The sequence below is a fragment of the Kogia breviceps genome, chromosome 4, assembly GCF_026419965.1.
Source record: "Kogia breviceps isolate mKogBre1 chromosome 4, mKogBre1 haplotype 1, whole genome shotgun sequence".
Taxonomy (NCBI): Eukaryota; Metazoa; Chordata; class Mammalia; order Artiodactyla; family Physeteridae; genus Kogia; species Kogia breviceps.
In genome coordinates this window covers 161,592,048-161,615,175 of record NC_081313.1, presented here as the reverse complement: position 1 = coordinate 161,615,175, position 23,128 = coordinate 161,592,048, and the positions used below count along the sequence as shown (strand labels likewise).

General features: G+C 35.3%; 1 protein-coding gene across 1 annotated transcript in view; it reads right to left on the bottom strand.

Moving 5' to 3' along the window:
• TENM2 (teneurin transmembrane protein 2) overlaps positions 1–23,128 on the bottom strand; it is a 3,844,234-nt gene that overhangs the window by 2,666,100 nt on the left and 1,155,006 nt on the right. The window contains exon 6 of the mRNA XM_067032280.1: positions 19,138–19,197. The gene's annotated coding sequence lies outside the window, so the exon portion shown is untranslated. The remainder of the gene's footprint in view (positions 1–19,137; positions 19,198–23,128) is intronic.

Below are 23,128 nucleotides of genomic sequence, written 5' to 3'. Positions count from 1 at the left end.
AGTCACATTCTGAGGTCCTGTGGGTTAAGACTTCAATCATGATTTTTGGTGGGACACAATTCAACCCGTAATGGTCACATTCTGGAGGAAATTTTCTCCAATGTCCTCAGTACCACCGCCCAAACCCATTCATGTTTTCAAAAATTGCTATTTTGTAACAGGCTCTCAATGTATATACTATTCTTCAACCTTGTTTACATAATCTGTCTTACATCAGATTTAAAAAAAATATCCTGGAGGAAAATGGCTACCTGTACTCTTTGTTGTTTTCTCTCTAGAGATTTTCCATAAGTATATTTATTTCATAGTACTGTCAAGAATATTAACTGTGAAGATAATATGACATTGTGCCTGACACATAATTAGCACACATAATTCAATAAATTATCATTATTCTTCTCCATCTCCCTCTCCTTCACACCTCTCTCTTTCTCTGTCTCTGTCTCTCTCTCTCTTTCATAGACATGTAGAACATACCACCATTTCTAAATATCCACATTTAAGAAGTAGCAAGATATCTGCTCGAACTGACTTTCCTCATTTTCTTCCATTCTGTAAGCTTCCGTTGAATTTTTTTCAGTCTTTTATAGGAATGCTGTCAATGTCTATATTGACAGAATATTCTTTAATACGAATTTATCTTTTTCCTAATTTTAATAAATAACTATATTTGCCATCATCTGAATACAGTTATATTCTTGGCTATGTTCTAGGTACTTCATATACATAATTTAATTTGATATGATAATAGCCATGTAATGCAGGTGTTAACGCTCAAATTTTATAGAATAAAAATTATATTCTAAGAGTGATTAAATAAAAGGCCACATAGCTAAACAGTGGCAGTACTGGAATTTTAGCCCAGTATCTGTGACAAAATTCTCTGATCTTTTCATTATTCTCTTTTCTTTTTCTTTGTCTTAAATCAGCAATAATCACCACACAATGACAAAATGATTGTGCTTGGCTGAATAATGTCACCCTGACAAATTCATGTCTACCTGAAACGTGTATTTGAAATACAGTCTTTGTAAATGTAATCTAGTTGAGGATATGCTGGATCAGGGTGGGCCCTAAATCCAATAGGATTAAATGGGTGCCTTTAGGAGAATGAAATCTGAAGACTGCAGCAACAACTTCTGACACAGTCTCTAACATGCCCCAAACTGTGGATTTTGGACTTGCCAGCCCCACAAGCATGTGAGCCAATTCCTTAAAATAAGTCTCCTTCAATATCCTATCAGTTTTGTTTCTCTGGTGAACCCTGATAGAAACAGTAATCCCATGAGTTCATTGCCTATTCATTTGGTAACTGTCACATCTCTCCATTCCATCTTAAAGAACTAGAAAGCTTTCCTGTGATGGAGTCGAAAAAAGTTTGATAAATGTCTTCTTAGATAACTCAGAAGAAACAATCAGTGTCTTAGACAATTTTTACAAATAAAATTCAGGGGTTTTTACACTATACAATATATTTTTCTAAAATATATATTCTAACACAATTCTCACGCAATCAGAAATTTCCTTTGTCTTTGTTCTTAATTTGATTCCACACATTTTAAAGCAATGGAGCTTTGTAATTGCATAGTTTAAACCAAGTGGTTTACTCACACCCATCTTATACCTATGCTTTTCTTCAATATAAATATGCAATTAAAGTACTGACTTACTATATTATTAGTATTATTGTTTAAACAGCCTTACCAAGAATGAATGAAATGGGGGTTGGGGGATGGGGAGTAGAAAAAGAGAAAAAATAATTGACACAAAACATTCTCTCTTAATCAGTTCAGAATTCTTACATTTATCTGAACATTTTAGCCAAGAACACCTTTTTAAAATACTTGAAAGCATCCTGTTTGTTTGTTTCCAAGTTTTATTGAGATATAAATGACATATATTGTTGTGTTAGTTTAAATTGTACAACATAATGATTTGATACATGCATATACTGCAAAATGATTAACACAATAATTTTAGTTAACTTTCATCACTTCATATAGTTACAATTTTTTTTCTTGTGATGAGTTTTTAAGATTTATTCTCTTAGCAACTTTCAAATATACAATACAGTATTGTTAACTATAGTCACCATGATGTTCATACATCCCCAGGACTTATTTATCTGAAAACTGGAAGTTTGTACCTTTTGACCACTTTTACTCATTTTGCCCAACAGTCACCCTACCCCACCTCTTGTAACCACCTATCTATTTTTTGCTCCTATGAGTTCATTTTTTTTTTCTTGATTCCACATATAAGTGAGATAACACAGTATTTGTCTTTCTTTGTCTGACCTATTTCATTTAGCATAATGCCCTCAAGGTCCATCAATGTCACAAACAGCAGGATTTCCTTCTTTTTTATCACTCAAAAATATTCCACTATATCTATATCTATATCTATAGATATCCCATATTTTCTTTATCCATTCACCCATCAGTGGATGTTTAGGTTGTTTCCATGAGCTGGCTGTTGTAAACAATGCTGAAATGAATATAGTAATGCAAATATCTTTTTGAGACAGTGATTTCATTTCCTTTGAATATATACCCAGAAGTGGAATTGCTACATTATATGGTAATTCTATTTTTAAATTTTTGAGGAATCTTTATACTGATTTTCATAATAGCTTTGCCAATTCACATTCCCACCAACAGTGCACAAGTGTTCCCTTTTCTCTACAACCTTGCCAACACTTATGATCTAGTCTTTTTGATAATAGCTATTCTAACAGCTCATTGTTTTTCTAATTTACATTTCCCTGATGATTAGTATCTTTTCATGTACCTGTTGGCTATTTGCATGTCTTCCCTGAAAAAAATGCCTATTCATTTCTTCTGCCCGTTTACTACTAAGAATAAGATTGTTATTTATTATTTAATAATAATAAGATTGTTATTTTTGCTACTGAGTTGTATGTTCACTTTATATATTTTGGATATTAACCCCTTATCAGATATATGCTTTGCAAATGTTTTCTCCCATTATGTAGGTTGCCTTTTTATTTTGTTGATGGTTCTTTTCTCTATACAGAAACTTTTTGTTTGATATAGCTCCACTTGTTTATTTTGGCTGATGCTGCCTATGCTTTTTTGTCAAATTCAAAAATATAATTGCCAAGACTGATTTCCAGGGGCTTATATCCTGTTTTCTTCTAGGAGTTTTATGTTCAGGTCTTCCTTTCAAGTTTTTAATGCAGTCCAAATTGATTTTTGTGAATGGTATAAAATGCGCATCCAGTTTCATTATTTTACATGTAGCTGTCCAGTTTTCTCAATGCCATTTCCCAGCACTATGAAGAGATAATCCTTTTATCATTGATATTCTTGGCTCCTCTGTCACAAATTAATTGACCATATATGTGTCGGTTTATTTCTGTGCTCTCTATTCTATTCCATTGATCTATGTGTCTGTCTTTATGCCAAAACCATACTATTTTCATTAGTATAGCTGTTTAATAGTTTGAAATCTGAAAGTGTGATGACTCCAGTTTTGTTCATCTTTATCAAGATTGCTTTGACTATTTGGGGTCTTCTGTGGTTCTACATAAATTTTAGAATTTTTTTCTATTTCTGTAAAAAAATGCCATTAGAATTTTATTAGGGTTTACATTGAATTTGTATATTGCTTTGGGTAGGATGAGTTTTTTAACAATTTTAATTCTTTCAATCCATGAACATGGAATATCTTTCAGTTTCTTTCATTTTTTTTTGTTTTGTTAACATCTTACAGTTTTCATTGTACAAATCTTTTACTTCCTGGATTGAATTTAAAATATCTAGGAATATTCTTTTTGATGCAATTGTAAGGGAAATTGTTTTCTTAATTTCTTTTTCAGATAATTTGTTTTTAGCATATAGAAATGCAATAGAATTCTGTATATTGATTCTGTATCACTGCTATGAATTTCCCTTTTAAAACAGCTTTTGGGGCTTCCCTGGTGGCGCAGTGGTTAAGAGTCTGCCTGCCAATGCAGGGGACATGGGTTCAATCCCTGGTCCAGGAAGATCTCACATGCCGTGGAGCAACTAAGACCATGTGCCACAACTACTGAGCCCACGTGCTGCAACTACTGAGCCTACGCTCTAAAGCCCACAAGCCACAACTACTGAGTCCGTGCACCACAACTACTGAGTCTGCACTCTAGAGCCCGCATGCCACAACTACTGAGCCTGTGTGCCACAACTACTGAAGCCTGTGTGCCTAGAGCCCGTGCTCCTCAACAAGAGAAGCCACCATAATAAGAAGCTCATGCACCACAACAAAGAGTAGTCCCTGCTCATCAAAACTAGAGAAAGGCCGTGTGCAGCAGTGAAGACCCAACTTAGCCAAAAATAAATAAATTAAATAAATAAACTTAAAAACACAGAAAAAAAAAGATTTTGCAGTATCCCATAAGTTTTAGTTTATTGTAACTCCATTTTCATTTGTCTCAAAATATTATTTGATTTTTCTTTTGATTTCCTCTTTGACCTACTGCCTGTGCACAAGTTTGTAGTTTAATCTTCGCATATTTGTGAATTTTCCAGTTTTCCTCTTGTAAGGGATTTCTAGTTTCATACCACTATAGTCAGAAAAGATGCTTCATATGATATTCATCTTCTTAAAATTATTTTGTTTTGTGGCCTAACATATGATATATCCTGGAGAATGTTCCATGTGCCCCTGAGAGGAATATGCTTTCTATTGCTTTTGGATGGAATGTTCTGTAAATGTCTGCTAAGTCCAACCAGTTTATTGTCATTTAAGCCCAATATTTCTTATTGATTTTCTGTCTATATCTTCTATCCATTGATAGAAGTGGGGTACTGAAGTCCCCTACTATTATTGTATTGTTGTTTACTTCTCCCTATATGTCTGTTAATATTTGCTTCATATAATTAGGTGCTTCTATATTGGGTGCATAAGTAATTAGAAATATTACATACTCTTATTGGATTGACCCCTTTGTCTCTGTCTTAGAGCCTATTTGATATGATATAAGTATAGCTACTGCAGCTTTATTTGGGTTTTCAGTTTTGTTTTTTTTTTTAATAAATTCTTAGGGGCTTCCCTGGTGGCGCAGTGGTTAAGAGCCCGCCTGCCAACGCAGGGAACACGGGTTCGTGCCCCGGTCCAGGAGGATCCCACATGCTGCGGAGCAGCTGGGCCTGTGAGCCATGGCCGCCGAGCCTGCACGTCCGGAGCCTGTGCCCCGCAACGGGAGAGGCCACAGCAGTGAGAGGCCCACGTACCACAAAAAATATATATATATATAAATAAATAAATAAATTCTTAGGAGCAGAATTCTCTTTTAAATTTTTTTAAAAATTTTTGGCTGTGTTGGGTCTTTGTTTCTGTGCGAGGGCTTTCTCTAGTTGTGGCAAGTGGGGGCCACTCTTCATTGCGGTGCGCGGGCCTTTCACTGTCGTGACCTCTCTTGTTGCGGAGCACAGGCTCCAGACGCGCAGACTCAGTAGTTGTGGCGCACGGGCCCAGTTGCTCCGCAACACGTGGGATCTTCCCAGACCAGGGCTCGAACCCATGTCCCCTGCATTGGCAGGCAGATTCTCAACCACTGCGCCACTAGGGAAGCCCCAGGTTTTCAGTTTTATGGACTATCTTTTCCCAGGCCTTTACTTTCAGTCTGTGTGTGTCCTTAAAGCTGAAATAAGTTTCTTGTGGGCAGCATGTTGTTTAGTCTTGTTTTGTAATCTATTCAGACACTCTATTTTTGTTGATTGGAGGATTTGGTCCACTTACATTTAATTATTGATAGGACTGAACTCTTGTCATTTTGTTCATTGTTTTCTGGCTGTTTTGTAATTCCTTTGTTCCTTTCTTCTTTTCTTGCTCCCTTCATCTGTGATTTAATGATTTTCTACAGTGGTATGTTTGATTCCTTTCTCTTTATCTTTTGTGCATCTACTATAGCGTTTTGCTTGGCAGTTACCATGAGGCTGACATAAACCATCTTAGAGTTTTTACTGTCTATTTTTATTGATAACACTTAAGTTTGAATGGATTCTAAAGCTCTACATAATTTCTCCCCCCTTTTATGTTTATGATGTCACAATTTACATTGTTATATTGTATGTCACTTACAAAATTATTATATTTATAGTTACTTTTACCACTTTGCCTTTTAACCTTCTTAAAAGGTGAGTAACCAAGTGAGTAACCCACCACCATTACAACACTGGAATATTCTGAATGTAACTATATATTTACCTTTAACAGAGATTTACACTTTCATATGTTGTCCTGTTACTAATTAGTGTTCTTTCATTTCAACTTAAAGAAGTCCCTTCAACATTTCTTAAGGCTGGTCCAATGGTTATAAACTACTTCAGTTTTTGCTTGACTGTGAAACTCTTTATCTCCCCTTCAGTTCTGAATGACAACTTTGCTGGATAGAGTATTCTTGGTTGGGAGTTTTTTGTTTGTTTGTTTTTGTGTGTGTTTTTGTTTTTTTTTTTCTTTCAGCCCTTTGAATATATTATGTGATTATTATGCTATTTCCTTCTGGCCTGCAAAGTTTGTAGTGAAAAATATGCTGTTATTTTTATGGGGGCTTCTTTTGAACATAACAGGTTGTTTTTCTCTTGCTGCTTTTAATATTCTGTCTTTAACAGTTAAGAATTTAATTATAATGAACTTGGTGTGAGGCTCTGTGATTTCATCTTATTTGGAACTCGCTGGAATTCCTGGATCTGGATGTCTTTTTCTTTCCCCAGGTTAGGACATATTTTAGCCTTTATCTTTTCAGATAAGTGTTCTGCCTCTTTATGGCTCTTTTCTCCTTCTGGAATCCCTATAATGTGAATATTGGTCCATTTTATAAGTCCCTTAAGCTATCTTAACTCTTTTTCATTCTGTTTTTCTTTTTGTTCTTCTGACTGGATGAATTCCACCACCCTGTCTTTGAGGATGTTGATCCTTTTCTTACACTTCATCTAGTATTCTGTTCATCCCCTTTATTAAAATTTCAGTTTAGTTATTGTATTCTTCAGCTCCACGATTTCTGTTTAGTATCTTTTAATATTCTCTATCTCTTTTCAAAATTCTCACTTTATTCATGCATTGTTTTCCTAACTTCACTGAGGATCTTTGTACTACTATTTTGAACTCTTTATCAGGAAAATCACTTATCTTGTTTGACTAAGGTATGTTTCTAGGGGGTCTTATCTTTTTCTTTCATTTGGGACATATTCCTCGATTTCTTCATTATTCTTGACTCTCTGGTGTTGGTTTCTGTGCATTAGATAAAACAGTCATGTTTCCCAGTCTTTAAAGAGTTGTCTGTTGTAAAAAAATGAACCTTACTGTTCAGCCTGACCCTAGCTCTTGGTTGTCTCTCAAATCTCTGTGATTGTTCAACCTACCTTGCTTGTTCTTAGTGGTTTCCAGCAGTTGATGGTATGCCAAGACCTGTTAGTGTCCCAAAAGGGAGGATCTCAGCTAGCACCTAGATTCAGGATGCTTAGAAGTCAGACCCTCAGAGGGCAGCTTTTCAAGTATGCAAATACACCTCCTTCAGGGAAATATTGAGTGATTGGTGTTTCTGTCTGCTCACTGTGTGCTAAGCCTAGCAGAGATCACTGGTTAAGAACTGTTTCTTCATTGGCTATAATCCTGTGGGACTCATAAATACTAGTCCTCCCCCCCTCCCCCGCCACTGGCTACCAGAGCCAGATGATCAAATGGTGTGTCACTGAGTGGCAGCCACAAAAGTCAGGGTGCCAGACATTTGCACAACCTCCTTCCAGGGAGAAAACAGTGACTCAGAGTGGGCCAGTGGGAGAACATGGAGACTGTGCCCACTAACTTCCCTCGTCTGTAGAGAGGAATGGAGTCAGCTCCTAAATGTGTGTTAACTTAGAAGCCTGACCATCATGCTGCAGCTTTTAAGATATGCAAATCAGCCTCTTTCTGGGAAATACTGGGAGATGGGTGTTTCTGTCTGTTTGTGTTGTGCTCTGGGGGGAAAGACTATTAAAAGCTCATTCTTTGTTTGCTGCCATCCTGGTGGAACTGTGAATGCAAGCCCCACAGGCAATCAAGGGATGTGTCCTCTGGGTAGTGGGTGCAAAAGCTGGGGTGCCTGATGTGTACACAAGTTTCTTTCAGTGAGACACCAGTGAATGGGAGCACAGCAGATAGAGAGTGCAGTGATGCTGCTCACAGCCTTCCCAATATCTAGTGAGGCTTGCAATTAGCCTCTAGTTTTGTGTTAAATTAGGAGCCTGCCTCTCAAGCTGCAGCATTTAAGATTCGCAACTAGAACTCTTTCCAGGGGAGACTGGGAGATAGGCCTTTCCATCTGCTGCCTCTTCACTGAAGAGGTAATAGTCATATAGTCCTGGTGAGTCCTCCTTAGCCTATTAAGAACAATTCCTTTGTTTGCGCGAGTCTTGGGGGGCTCATGGACACAAGCCCTGTTGGCTTTCAGAGCTAGAAGTTTGGGGGGCTCATCTTTCAGATAGAAGTTTAAAAAGTTCAGGCTCTAGTTTTTAGGTCCAAACTCTTTATTCCTCAGGGAGAAGCTGGGATTTATTGCTCCTGATCTTATGTTACCATGCCAGGGTGGGGTGGGGTTTATGGTGAGATTGTATCTCCACTTCTCCTGACTGTTTTCATGAATTTTTTTCTTCCAGATGTGTAGGAGTCACTCAGCTAATTTTGGGATTTAGTTGAGAGGGAATTGTTCCATGTGTAAGTGTAGATTTGGTGCGTCCAAGAGAAGTGAGCTCAAGAGCCTCCTATGTCACCATCTTGAACTGGAATCTAAAACATGTGATAGTGAAACTGAATGGGTCCCTGTGAGGCTCCCGGGCATGGAGACCTCTTTTTACTGTCTGCCATTTCTTGTAGGCAAGACTCCAGCCTCCATAATCTTCTCTGAGTTTCAAAGGGCAGATGTGAACAGTTGCTAATCAAGGGAGGAGCAGCCAAGAAACCACCTGAGGTGAGATTAAAGGGACCAGAGAAGCTCATCAAGATTAGGAGACTACCTGAGACTCTGTACACACCCTAATCTTGTCAGCAACCCCACCCCTCGGAAGTATTGTTTTATAAAACTCCTTATCAAATCCTCCTGGCTTGGGACACAAAGTTTTTTGAGGCAGGAGCCTGTTGTGTCCCCTTTGCCTGGCAAAGTAATAAAGCTATCCTTTTCTATTTCACCCAAAACTCTGTCTCGGAGATTTGATTCAGCACCAGTGCACAGAGAAGCTGAACTTTCGGCATCAATAGCATCCTAGAAACCAATAACATACATTTTAAAATGAGCATAACTCTCCACCTCTGCATTTGCTGACAATGTGTTCGTGTGGCCACAAAAGGACCAAGAAAGTGGATCCCCTTAAAAGCTGTAATAGCTGATGGCATTAGAAATGTTTCTTCTGCAAGTGCATTTTGTATACTTTTGAAGAGGGCAAAGAGGAATAGTAAGCAGATATTCTCACCCTTCTGTGAGGTTCCCACTACGTACTTGAACAAAAAGCACTTGTAGCCTGCCGTAATGCTTCCTAGCTCATCAGGTTACAAACTTTATCAGCTTACTATTTTTTGACTTTTCACAATGTACTAGGCATTTATACATTATCTCATTTAATTCTCACAAACTCCTGTTAAAAGGGAGGTTTGACCATGTGATAACCTTTTTACAGAAGAGAAACTGAGATCCAGAAAGAAAAAGTAGCTTGCCCAAGGTTACACAGCTCAAAGGTAGTATTCAAAGTAACTGTGTTCCATAGTTTTAAGTGTTATATAAATAATTCACAATTCTGCCTCTCAACCCTAATAGAGAAATTATAATAAAGATGAGTAGGAGAACTTAGTTTGGGTTTCCATAAGAGCATGCCCTGAAAAAGGATTCCAATTCAAGTGGTTTATTTGGAAGGTGAAGAAACTACAGCTAGTTGAATGAGGGGGTAAAACAAGAACAAGAAGACAACCAAGATATGTGTTATCAAGGCAGATATAACAATGAGCAAATAATGCTGTTTCCTTGGAGATAATCTGGGAATCACTGTAAAACTCAGACCCAAGAGTGCTCCTACTCAAGGGGTGAGGATCTAGGGTATTTAAACCTCAGTTCCCCACATGTCATTGGTTGAGGGCTGCTCCTGGGAGGCTGTCACATTAATTCCCTGCAATTTGGGGCTTACAATGCAGGTGACAAAGTAGCCTCCAGCAGCAAGAAAAAATCCTGTATCAAGGAAATTCAGGCACTGGTAGCCAGATACCTGGCTAGTAAGTTCTTAAGTGCTAAGGGCTGGAAATATAGAAGGGCATCACCCATGCTTGCTATACAGGTCTTTGTATATTACCACAACTCAAAGGGGATGGCTTCAGAGGAACAGAGGTAAACTATTTGTAGCAGAAGTCAGTTGGAACTGAAGGGATGGGCCACAAGAGGAAAATAAAGGAAGATTGGAACTGTAAGACTATCTTAGGACTATTTATAAATTCCACTAGAAGGATGGCTTGTCTTTGTAAATAGCAATACTTTCACTATATTCTGAGAATAGAGCTAATGCTCTCCAGGGAAAATATTAACTCAGCCATTTCTATTTATTATTATTTTCTATGTTGATTTGATTTATGATTTTTTAAGCTATATGTTTTCTAATTCCTTCTACTGTTTATATCATTCAATTATTCAATCACACAGTGGTTTAACCAGTGTAAAAATCAATCCAGGAAAAAAAACAGTCTTCAATCATACAATGGCAAGTCATATCTTGCAGGGTCACTACAGCAAACAGGTTGAAAAATATCTACCTCCTTTGAGGATTTCTGGTGGTTTTCTCTATAAGATTAAAAGTGTCTTCCTACTGATAAACATTTTAACAAGGAAAAAATAGTGCACTCATCAGTACTAAGTTCCTTTTTTATAGGACCCAGGACATCAAAAGATAAATTATTCACCCCAAAAGAAAGTAGCATACCCTACACAATATTTGAAGTGTTCATCACAGAAGGAGGAAATGCTGTCCTGCTTCTTTCAACTAGAGTAATCTTTGCCAAACCAAGAACAGAATGACCCTCAAAGAAGACACAGTCTCTATGCTAATCAGTCCTACACCTTTCAAGTGGAAGAAAAAAAAAAAAAAAAACTGATTGCATCAAACTGTGCCAAGAAAAACAAATGGAAAAAGAAAAAGAAAAATCTATTTGAATTTCCCTTTGAAGCCAGCAGTAAAAAGGGATTCCTGCCTTTCAACAATTTAAGTTTGTCATGCATGTAGCAGCTCAGAGCATGCACAAGGACAACAACCTAAAGCTGCAGGGCCCCTATTTTCCATTTAAACTGTTATTATAATATCTTGGGAGGGTGAGAGCCAGAGCAGAGAAAGAGAACAGAGAGTGCTTCTATGACCTACGACCTTCTACAAGAAAAGAAAAAGGTCATGTAGAGCCATTATAAATTCACAGATAATTAAAGGTTAAACACAAGTTGCCAATTAGTATGAAAGATAATTGTTCTCCTTTGGCAACCTGATTATGTCTACCATTTGGTAAGGAAGAATGAGTATTTTCCTATTATCGGTGAATGTGGTCACTAGTGCACGCTGCAGCTATAACTTTCAAGAGACTTATCCTTGGAGGCCAAGGTTGAGATGAAATCCTACAGTTTTGTTCGAAAGAAATGAACTCAAACAATTTGCAACAGTATATATTTGTGATGGTTGTTATTATGTATGATACTTTAATCCACAGAGTTAAGTATGAGGGAGAACAAAGAAAATTCTCTATTAGACAGCAAGAGACATTGTCCCATGCATCTTCTTTGTTATAGCATATCACAAAACATGGTGTGGACATTAAGCACGGGAGTGCGAATAGACAATTCGAGATAGATAATGAGAAAGATATATAGAGGATTTGTGTCAGCAGTGGGTGTATGCATATTAGCATTTAGAAGAAAGTGACAAATTATGCAAGGACTGTATAGTGTGGAGAGTCTGCCTAGTGATATCACCACATGGCACAGAAGGAAAGGATCTGAGGATAAGAACTCAGAAATACATGGTTTCATAGCATAGCAAACTTCAAGCACCCTGCAAGTACTGCCCAGGGACAATTTTGTTAATGTTGCCACAAATTGTTGGCTCTGAAAACTGAGATTTACTTCAGGTTGAAAGGCTAATTTTATGGACTGTATTGGTAACCTGATTGTTGTTTCTTCACTGGTTTTTTAGAACTTTGTAAATCTTTGTATAAGCACTCAGTATATTATTACTGTATGTTCACATATAGTAGTAATACAGAATTTTTGTAAACCTAGATATATATTTGTCTAGGTATATCTAACAGCATAAGTACTCTCTTTCATTAGATTGTTCAGTTTAGTTTAATAAAAGCATTTTAAGCATTTTATGAGTAACTTCTATGTGCCATATATTGTTTTAAATGTCGTGATGTAGAGAAAATACCCTGTTACTGTTTTCAGTTGTGTGACTTGTATGTTACCTCATCCCTCTGAAACTCTCTTTCTTCTTTATTCAGTCACTCCTGCAAAGGGGGGATGATAATAGGGTTGCTATAGGAATTGCTATAGCAAAGGGGGGATGATGATAGGGTTGCTATAGGAATTGCTTTAGGGTTGATATAAAGAATACAAAAGGCAATATACATGAAAATATTTAATAAAAAATGAGAAGGATTAAACACCTGTGTTCTCTCCACATCCTATTTTAACATGTGCTAGATTCCCTAGAGAAATAAAGAGGAAAAAGACCCTGTCTATACTTCCAGGATCTGAGAATCTGAACATAACCACCAATTGTGATACTTTTTAGACATATTCTCAGAGAAAAGCTCAGAGTACTGGCAAGGCACATTTCACATTTAGTTTGAGAGGAAGGGATAATCTTCTATCTTTAAGTTACATACATCATAAATATGTGATACTATTTGTTATTTGTAAGAAATATTACTTAAATAGGCTTGAGGAGGAGACAGCTTTTCTTAAACTTTTGGAGACTAGGGAATGCTTGGTAAGCAGAGCAAAGGAATGAGGAAAAGAAGAGGCAACACTTCGTAATCTCATCCTGATACATAACAATTACTGAGTGTCCAGCATGTGCCAGGAACTGGGACAACTGGTTTACATGAATTAAGTCACTGACTCTTCACAACAGTTCTATTAGATTAGGTAGCTTGACCAAAAGACACATAGCATTTTAGAGAAACCTCTGAAGAAATGGGCTCCAAAATCTCCAGTTGCTGTGTGTGGTCTTAATTACTCCACTACACTATAAAGAAATTTCCAAGAAAATATCCAAAAAGTATCCAATATAATTGGGAACAATAGCACCAAAAAGATTTCCAAAGTATTTTCCTAGAAAGTGATAGGTTATATAGTCACTGTATTAATAACCTGAAGTTCTAGGATATAGACCAAACCACAGCCTTTCTCTGAAGCCTTAAGCTTGAAAACAGTGTGTACAAATTTCAAAGGGCAGTTATAACCAAATATCAAAATGATAATCTTTATTATCTGATTCTCATATTAGATAGATGTTGCTTTAAAAACAGACATGATTTATAATTTTCAGTCTAAAGAATATCATTGTAACATAACAGTATGAGGGTAATCACATCTTCTTTTCCTATTTTCAGAAGGCAGTAGGCCAATCACCTCAAAATTAATCATTTCATTGACATAAAATATTTTTGGTTATTTTAAAATTATAACTCACAGTCTATTTCTCCATAATGGTAAAGTAAAACCTGACAATGATGTTTTTCAGATTTTTATCATGAAATCCTGAGGTGAAATGATATACAAATGGCTATGTCAATTTAATTTATGGAAATTAATAATAAAAATAGAGAATATAAAATATTAGAGATATTTATTATGTAAAGTTATTATTGTTTTAATTTGCTAAAGTCTTGATTTTATATATTGCAGCAGTAAAAATGAACAATAAATATGATTGGAAATAAAGATTTTTTAAAACACAACATATTAAACTTATAAGTCAATGAAAAAATTAGATCTTAGGTTTATAGTTCTTCAAGTTCACTTATAACTAGCAAATCCAGTTTATTATTTAAAGTTGCCTGATAACTAAGCAAAATTGATTGCATTTAGTAAAAACCATATCAAACAAATCAAACAAAAAAACCCTTTTTTCCTGAAAAGGAGATATTTCCACAGAGTAATTTGATGTTTTAGAGTTCTGGTTCTGAAGATAAACTATGTAGTTTCAACTCTAAATTTTGAAATTTATTAGCTGTATGATCTTGGAAAATGTACCTAAACTGCCCTGTAGGATTCTTCTAAGGTATCAGTGAGTTTATAATCATGTAAACACCACAGTGTGTCTAGCAGAGCAAGTATTTGATACATATTAACTATTATTATTTTGCATGTTATTTAAAAAATATTGTAGGCAAAACCACTTTTTAAATGACCAAGTAGGTAAACTATAGCATTGCATAAATGATACAGTGTCCTTATATAATAGGATGCCTCTGGTTCCAAGTAATTGGAAACTGGGAAATGAATTATTTACCACTTACTTTGACTTAACCTGAATGGTTACAACCTGTCTAGAATTCCCACACAGCTTTCCAAAATCTGTTTTGGAGCAAACTGCAAGGAATTGCTTAGTCATTTTTTTTTCTATCCCTGATATATTTTTCTCTCTGTTTTATAGTACCAAAGGTCTTAACATAAAATAGGAGAAAGTTTTCAAAAATTAGGTAGATATTTTGGAAATCATTTTCACTGGAACTTCAGCTCAGAAGTATATTTGGAAGAAATATAAATCCTTTCTAACCTCATTCAGTCAGTTGCTTATATTTTAGGTTGTAAGATTTCAAACTGCACTCTGTATTTATTGAGCTCAGTGAGGCAAATGTCTATTAAACCTCAGCAAGCAACTTAGAAACTATTAAAAACCCTCCAAAGGGACGTCGCTGTTAAAGTCAGTCAATAAATTAACCACTGGGTTAGGCAGGATGGAGAATCATCTGTCTTTCTGAACACTGTTAATGAAGCCTACATTTTTGTATGTTAGTTCCTGCAAAACTGTCTGTGACACATGTTTCTTAGCTATTTTGCCTCATGTCCAGGCATTAAGTGTCTCATAGTTCATTAGAAAATTGATGATGTGTAATTATCTCACAAAGGTTGTCACCAAACGGAAATTCATAGAACAATTATAAAGTCAGAAATTATCATTAGAGACTCACATTATCTGGGCATGCTACATGGCTGCTCTTATCCAGATTAAAGAGGCTCCAATGACAAATCTATGGACTGACCACTTCTAGTATTGTTAGTATTGTATTTCTATATATTCCAAGTAGAAATATTTAGCATCACACACACACACACACACACACACGCACGCATCTCTTCAAAAATTGTTTTAAATTTTTTCTTAACGTAAATTCCAAAGTCATTTTTATCAATGATATCTGACTTTCTCCCCTCTTTGATGACAACTGTGAGATGTTCTAACATTATGGGCCACATCATAAGGCAAAACTCGTTTTTGAAATGGAAATTTATTATCAATTAACAAAACAGAGTCATTGTGTTCAACATCTATATTTCCTTGTGGGCTTTAATTATGAAAACCCATCAAATTTTCTGGAAAACTAGTAGGTCATCTTGTGTTGCTGATATTTAAAAGTGAAGGAAACGTTCTACATGTTTTTCTTTAATTTAATTAGATGTTATGATGCTCTAATATAACAAGAACATCATGATGTCATCAAAGGAATTTCAAAAATGAACTATGACCTGGAATTTAATCCAATGATTAAATGACAGTGACATGCCCAATTATGTTTCATGTTTAAGCATCTCTCATTACAGCGTTTTGGGATAAAGTCTCTGCTTTCAATGGCAGATGTATAACATTCATAAAATCAGAATACAACAAATAAATAGGAGAGATAAATTATATCAAAGAAATCAGAATTTTTTAAAGCCTACTGTTTTTCCAAAAGATTGTCCAAAAACCATTTTCAGCTTATAAAATGTTATCAAACTGTTTAATAATTAACATTTTTCAAAACTGCTCATATGTTTTCTGTGGGACAAGTTTTGAGGTTTGGTTAGAATGGAGAATGTTTTCCATTTTTCTGTGGTCATATTTCATGGAGATTGCAATAGTTTCTAGTCGGAAGACTTTTGTTTAAGATCCATATTCTGACAGATTTTTATAAGAAAAAGAAGTCACCATCTCTGTGAAGATGCAAATGCCATAGAATTACGTAACTCATGTCCCAGAAAAGTCCCATAAAAGAAGGGAAAATTATGGTCTTTTTAATAATTATGTTCATAGATGCTGGCACAGTACTGAGAACATAGTGAGTGCTCAATAAGTGTGCAATAAACCAATAAAAGTATAACAAGCAGAATATATGAATATCATGTCAGGACAGAGTTAGATTCATTCTTTAAATTGATTAATCAATAGGACAAATTTAATTGAGAACATACAGAAAAACTAGACAGCATAGATATTATGGGTATGTATGGATATATTGAGAAAGAGAGGTAAGAAGATAATCATATAGGGAGAGATTTGGGCACAGCAATAATAGATAATACAACTTCTTTTCAAGGATACATGAGTAATTTTTTAAAAGCTAACCAAACATTATGTAACTCTAAAAATCATAATAAGTCCCATAACATTGGAATAATATGAATAAGATTCTCTGATGACAATGTAGTAAAACTAGAAGGGAATTAAAATTTTTATAAAAAACATTCTACCTGGAAATTATCAAATGCTCTGCTAAATACCTCATCCATAAGAAGTGCAGAACAAAATTAAATATTTATTAAAACTAATGATAATTAAAATAAAACTGTATCAGAATCTGTAGGATATATTCAATAAGTGAAGCAGAAATCATAAGAAAATTCAGATCCTTAAACTATCAATACATGTTATGCAAAATGTTTAATGCTAAAAAATTAATTTTTCATCTCAAAAAGTTGGAAAGAAGGGCAAAGTAAACAGGAAAAAAACAGAGGAAAGGAAACAATAAAGATAAAACAGAAATAATAAAGAATAAATAAGTTTAAAAAGCTTGTTCTTTTTTTAAAATGTCAAATAAATAGAGCAAAGTTAACATAGTCAGGAAAAAAGTGTGATAACACAAATACTTTTGAAAGGATATATCAGAAAAAATAATGACAAAAAGACATACAGTGCTGTATGCCAATTATATCTCAATAAAACTGGAAGAAAATAAAAAGACCCAAATTGTGGCATAAACTGAACTAATTTTAATGAAGCCTGAACTAAATGCAAATATAATTGTATTTGAGCCACCACTTGGGGAAATAAAAAACACATTCTTGACAATGAATGTTTATCTTTTCTTTCTGATTATAAACATTGTCTGCATTCACTAGAAAACATTTCTAAAACAGAAGAAAATATAAAGGAAAGAAAATTCAACCATAATCCCACAACCAAAAAATATTTACCTTGTTGATACATTGCTTTCCTATATCTCTTTGGTACATGGATCTACCTTCCATCTGTCTATATATATATATCTATGTGCACATCTATATCTGTATCTACATCTGCATCTAATATACCTTTAGTCCCATCAAGATAGAAAATATAGTCTTTTCAACAAATTGTCTAGGAAAATTGATATCCATGTGCAAATGTATAAACTTTGATCCATTCTCCACACCACATACAGAAATTGACTCAAAATTAAACAGTGGAACTGAGCATGGAAAACCTAAAACTACAAAACTTCTATAACATTGTGATTAATATAATATAAATAGGAGAAAAAGCTTGTGAATTTGGATTAGGCAAATATAACCCAAATGTAATACCCAAGCACAATCCATAAAACAAGAATCGATTAATTGGACTTTACTAAAATTAGGAACACACAAATTATGTTTTTTGAAAGATACTGTTAAGAGCCAAAGTCTAGGAGAAAATATTTGTATCATATAGCTGATAAAGGACTTTTATCCATAATATATAAGAAACTTGTAAAATTCAATAATTAGAAAAAGACCAATGAAATATGTGTAAAGCAGATATTTCACCAAAGAAGATTTTTTAAAGTATATACTGTATAGTCTTTATATAACTTTTTTCAAAATGTAAATTGGTCTACAGTGACAGAAACTAGGTCAATGTTTACCTTGGATTATGGATGGGCTGAGGTTAGGGGCTGAGAACACAGAAGGATAGGTAGAATATATTACAAAGGGGAATGAGAAAATTTTTGAAGGAAACAAATATCTTAATTTTATCAACGGTTTCACAGGTATATACCTATGTCAAAGACATATCAAACTGTATACTTTCAACATGTATACATTATTGAATATCAATTATACTTTAACAAGACTGTTAAAAAATAAATGCAAGGGGAGTATATCCTAAGGTTCAAAACAGAACAAAATTAGAAATAAAAAACAATAAGATATTTAGAAAAAGTCCAAATATTTAGAAATAAAGCAACAAATTCCTAAATATAAAAGCTATGAAGTCACTCTCAAGGAAAATTGGAAAACATTTTCAACTGAAGAATAAGAACATGCAACATATAAAAAATTGGGGGATAATTTAAGGTGGTGACAGGGAAAATATATAGCTTTACATACTTTTATTAGAAATGAAAGATCTAGAATCAACCACCTAAGATTCTATCCTAATAGGCTAGAAAGGAAACAGCAAAGTAAATTCACAATAGGAGAAAAATAACACTAGATCAATGAAATATTCAACAGAAAAGAAATATGAAAATAAAAAGTGAAAATTTATTTGAAAAAAAATCAACAAAATTGATAAATCTCCATATTGATTAAGAAAAAAAATACACAGATTATCAATGTCAGGAATGAAAAGAATATTATTATTACAAATCCTTACTTCATTAGGAAGTAATAAGGGATTTTATACCAATAAATTTGACAACAAATATTAGGTAAAAATTCCTCCAAAAGTACAACTAACAAAAAAACCACAAAAGAAAAATTTCAGGTCCTTTTGGTTTAACTGGTGAATTCTTTCAAATATTTAAAGAAGAAATGACACCAACCTTACACTGTGCAAGACATTTCATTCATGAGCCAGTATTATCCAAATACCAAATCCTGACAAAAAAGGCATGAAAAAAACTTACCCTGTAATACGTCTCATAAAAGTAGACACCAGAGTCCTTATAATGTCATACAGTTTTCTCCTAAAATTAGAAACAGAATACCCACCTTAATTATTTTGATTCATCATTGTTGGAAGTGACAGACAATGAATTAGAACAAGATAAAGAAAAAAAAAGGCATCGGTTTGGAAAGGAAGAAATAAAGATGTCATTATTTGTCTAAGACTGCACTGTTTAAGAATCTTAAGTGATCTACATAATAACTAGGAAAACTAGCTACCACCTAAATTTAGCAAGATTGCAGGATACAAGTTTAGTGTACAAGATGAAATGTATTTTTATATACAAGTAGCAAAAATTTGGAAAATTAAATTTTAAAAAGGTGCTAGTCACAAAAGCCAATAAATAAATAAAAGAATAAGAAAGAAATTTCATGAAAGGCATGCAAGATCTCTACAATGGAAACTACAAAGCATTCCTGAGAGTTGTTAAAGAAGATTTAAATAAATACATATAGCTCTTTCATGGATAACTCAATACTGTTACGATGTCACATATCCCCAAAATGATGTATAGATTTGATGCAACTCTAACTAAAATCCCTCAGGCTTTATTTTATTTTATTTTTATTTTAGAAATCAACAGTCTTACTCTAAAATCTATATGCAAATGCAAAGAAACTAAACTATCCAAAGTAATCTTTAAAATAACAAAGTTTGAGGATTTACAGTACTTGATTTCAAGACTTCTTATAATGCTACAGTAATTAAGACAACGTGAAACTGGAATAAATTTTGACAAATATATCAATGACATAAAATGAAGAGTTCAAAAACAGAACCTCCCTATCATATGATTTTTTGACAAAAATGCCAAAGCAATCCAATGGAGGAGAATAACGATAAAAAAAATCTTTATAAGAAATTGTTCTAGAACAACTGCATCTGTAAAAAAATAAACCTCAACCTCCACTTCACTCCATATACAAAATGAATTAATTAGAGATGGATTTATAGACTTAAACAGAAGAGCTAAAATTATAAATCTATTGGAAGAATATACTGGAGAATATCAGCATGACTTGAGAGTAATAAAATTTTTTAGACAGGACAGAGAAAACAAAACCTTAAATTCAATCTTATCAAAATTAAAAACTTTTTTCTCATCAAATGATCTATACATAGATAAAGATAAGCATAGAGGTGGCAATAGATTTCATTTCTTCTCCTATTAACTGAGAAAGCCCAGAGCAATGACAATTCAGTATCAATGAGTAAACCTAGTGCCCAGATCTTGCTTTCCACATACCACACATAAGTAAGAGGAACCAAGTCTTCTTGGAGAAATGTTTTATTCCAATTGTGACTTAGGGAAAGTGAACTTCAGAAGCTGACTATGACAGAGGGCAGGGCAAGATGGTGGAGTAAGAAAGATCCTGGTCTTGTCTCCTCCTACAGACACACTACAATTATAACTACATATAGAGAAACAATTTCTGAGAACAACCTGAAGACTAGCAGAAAAGATATTCCACAAGTAAACATAAAAAGGAAAAGCCACACTGAGATGGGTAGGAAGGGTATAGATGTAGTCTGGCAGTTACCCACAGCCTCAGCTCTGTGACTCATAGGTAGGAGGAATATCATAGCCTCAGAGTCTTCTCCTTAGGACCAAGGTTCCAAACCCCAGAATGGGCTCCCCAGTCTGGGGAACCTGAACCAAGAAGATGAGCACCTGTAACCTCTGGCTTTGAAAACTAGGAGGGCTTACGTCTTAGAGAGCCAGATTGCTATAGACTGAGTCTCTGCTCTTAAGGACATGCACAAAAATGCCCTCACTCTTGAGTCCTAGCACAAAGGCAGCAGTCTGAAAAGCACCTGGGTCATATATGAAGGAAACTTACTGACTAATTTTAGAGCATGTAGTTGAGGGGTAGGGATCTGTTGGAAATTTCTCTGGGTACAGAGGAACTGGTGGGCAACAGTTTTTTTGTTTTGTTTTGTTTGCTTGTTTGTTTTTTGTGGTTCACCTCCTACCTAGCCATTCCCCTGGTGGTGAGCACCATTTCTGACTCTCTCCACCCAACCTAATAGCTAATAGCACCACTCATCCTGACTAGAGTTAGCTGCAGACCCAACAGAGTCAGTGCATCTCAAAAATAGCCCCTCAGCCAGGAATGGAGCTCATCCAAAACAGCTTCCCACCCTGCCAGTTCTGGTGTGTGCCCTCAGATAGTACCAGAACCCTTCCAAAGTGACTCCCCACACTTCCAGACACTGTGAACAACCTTGGCCAGCACTGGCATACCCCTAAAGTGGCTCCTGCAATAGGGGTCAGCCCCACACACTAGTACATCTGGAGCAAGCATGGCCCAACCACAACAGGAGGGTACACAGAGCCCACACAGAGGACACTCCTAGAGCATCTGACTCTGGTGACAAGGGGGGCCATGCTAGTGAGCCCAATAGGTCACATTCCACACAAAATCACTCCTTCAAGACCAGGAGGCATAGCTGATCTACATAATAATAGAAACAAGCACATGGGGATAGACAAAATGAGGAGACAAAGAAATATGTTCCAAAAAAAAAAAAAAAAAAAAAAGAAGACAAAATGTCAGAAAAAGAACTAAACAAAATGGAAATAAACAACCTTGCAGATAACGAGATCAAAATAATGTTCATAAAGATATATACTGAACTCAGAAGAATGGAGGAGCAGAGTGAAAATTTCAACAATTATATAAGGAATATAAAAAAGAATCAATCAGAGATGAAGAATACAAAAACAGAAATGAAAAATACACTAGGGGAAACCAACACAAGACTAGAAGAAAGAATTGGTGTTCTGGAAGACTGGCTAGTGGAATCACACGATCAGAACAGCAAAAAGAAAAAAAGAAACAAAAACTAAGGATGGTTTAGGGGACTTCTGGGACAACATAAGGCATACTAACATTCACACTACAGGAGTCCCAGAGGAGAAGAGAGAGAGAACAGGACAGAAAAACTATTTGAAGAAATAATAGCTGAAAAATTTCCTAACCTGGCAAAGGATACAGACATTCAAGTCCAGGACCACAGAGAATCCCAAACAAGATGAACTCAAGTAGATCCACACTAAGACACATTACAATTAAAATGTCAAAGTTTAAAGATAAAGAGAGAATTTTAAAAGCAGCGACAGTGAAACAACTAGTTAGGTATAGGGGAGCCCCCATAAGACTATCAGCTGCCTTTTCAGCAGAAACTTTGTAGGCCCAAAGGGAGTGGCACAACACATTCAAAGTACTGAAAGAAAAACACAACCAAGAACACTCCACACATCAAGGCTATCATTCAAGGAGAAGGAGAGAAAAAGAATTTCCAAAAAAAGTAAACGTTAAAGGAGCTATTGCCACTAAACTTGAAAATGTTAAAAGGACTTCTTTAGACAGAAAATGACCATACCAGACATATCAAAATTATGAACATCAGAGTTTGCCAAGATGGCAGAGTAGGGAGACCCTCAACTCATCTCTTCCCATGGACACACCAAAATTATAACTACTTAGAGAGCAACTATGAGAAGAATCTGAAGACTAGCAGAAAAGATTTTCCACAACTTAAGACATAAAGAAGGAACCACAACAAGACAGGTAGGAGGGATGGAGATGTGGAACAGTCAGGACACACACCTCTAGGTCAGCAATGCACAAATGGGAGAAATATCACAATCATCAAGTCCCTCCTGAAGGAAAAAGGGGGTCACAGGTCCACATTGGGTGTCCCAGTCTGGGGTTCTGCACAGGGAAAATGAGCCCCCAAAATGTCTGGCTTTGAAAACCAGCAGGGCTTATGTTCAGGAGAGCCAGAGGGCTATAGGAAACAGAATCCCCACTCTTAAAGGGCACATGCGAAATCTTACATGCTCTGAGTCCTAGAACAGAGGTAGGAGTTTGAAAGCAGCCTGGGTTGGAACCACTTGCTGATCTTGGAGAACCTCTCAAAGGGGCAGGAACTAACTGAGACTT